The 1,477-nt window shown below is 41.8% G+C and overlaps 1 protein-coding gene across 3 annotated transcripts in view; it reads left to right on the top strand.

Moving 5' to 3' along the window:
• Positions 1-636: 636 nt before the first annotated feature.
• Positions 637-1,477, top strand: part of LOC118379254 (protein phosphatase 1 regulatory inhibitor subunit 16B-like) — a 171,820-nt gene continuing 170,979 nt past the window's right edge. For all 3 annotated transcript variants that reach the window (XR_008144038.1, XM_052526471.1, XM_052526472.1), the window contains exon 1: positions 637-825. The gene's annotated coding sequence lies outside the window, so the exon portion shown is untranslated. The remainder of the gene's footprint in view (positions 826-1,477) is intronic.

Below are 1,477 nucleotides of genomic sequence, written 5' to 3'. Positions count from 1 at the left end.
TGTAATGTGTCCGTTACCTTTCTTGATAATAACTTATAGAAATTGGGATTTAGTCAGTGAAGTTATGGTGCTTAGACTGAATGTTAAGTTATCTTTGGTGGCTGATATGTTTTTTTCAACTCAAGACATAGAAGTTGAAGTTATTAATAATAATAATAATATATGCCATTTAGCAGACGCTTTTATCCAAAGCGACTTACAGTCATGTGTGCATACATTCTACGTATGGGTGGTCCCGGGAATCGAACCCACTACCCTGGCGTTACAAGCGCCATGCTCTACCAACTGTGCTACAGAAGGACCACATTGTAATGGAAATTAAAGATATTTCCATCATGTCTTTTTCAACCATTATTAAAAAGATGAAATGAACCACAACCCTATAGGTCAAGACCTATGTGTGCAGATACGGCTGTGGCATAACTAATCAACCCTTCATCATAGCAGAACATCGGTAAGCTATCATCAGAATGGTCGCAAAGTCCAACATTTTGAAATGTTTCTAAAGTAGACAAAAACTAGACGCGTATCTGTCTACACTTGATGTTTTGGAGCCCAGTCTGCTGCCTCCAACCCCACCCTCCTCCCCGGTGTGACTTGTAGTCGAGGGGCGTTCTGTAATAGTCTGCAGCGGGCGGCAGCCAGCGACACAGCTGCGGTAGCATTTCTTGCCTGCCCTCTTGTCTCCTGTACAGCTACAGCGCTACTAGTTAGCCACAGGACAATATCCCTGCTGTAGGCTTCAAGACATGTTCGTCTTCAAGAGTTCCACTCATCCCAGTGAGTGAAATTGGAACAAGTTAGTCCATTGATAACCTACAAACGGTGAGTACAATATTTTTTTTATATTTTTTTACAGATGCGATCGGTTTTGGTGGTCTTCTGTTCGATTGATTCAAATGAAATGTGAAAGAGAGGAGGTATTTTCTAAGCAGTGGAGCAGAAGACATCGTGCCTCTACCTCGTTTGAGAAGAAATGTCTCTATCTCGTTGTTTGAGCAGTTAGCCCGAGTTTTACCGTTGCATTACCGTTCATTACTGGCAACCAATTATTCATTGCCGTTGCTGGCGCCACACATGTAACAAATAGCCTAATCATCAAGACGTGTGCCCCGATTCCAGGAAAGAAACATATCACAGATTTCTGCGCTAGATCGACAACAATGTTTCAATCCTACTTGTATGTTGTTGTCTGGCCACTTGGGATTTGCAGAGGCATCAAGTCAGTGCACGCTTCAGAAGTTAGTAACGAGGAAGGATGATTGACAATTTCAATCTGAGAGATGTTGTTTCCTCTCTCCTTACTAGTTGCAGAAGTCAGTCCCACACGTGCGATGGGGGAAAACTGCCAGGGGCCTTATGACAATGTTAAGGTTATTGTATTCGTTAAAGTAGACCACAAGAGAATAGCCTAAATAGAGATACTGTAGATAGAGGTTACTGTAGTTTTTAAAATATTTATATCATTATGCTCTCT

Source organism: Oncorhynchus keta, chromosome 10, assembly GCF_023373465.1.
Source record: "Oncorhynchus keta strain PuntledgeMale-10-30-2019 chromosome 10, Oket_V2, whole genome shotgun sequence".
Classification (NCBI taxonomy): Eukaryota; Metazoa; Chordata; class Actinopteri; order Salmoniformes; family Salmonidae; genus Oncorhynchus; species Oncorhynchus keta.
The sequence above is the reverse complement of the archived record's forward strand: the minus strand, read 5'-3'. Positions and strand labels throughout refer to the sequence as shown.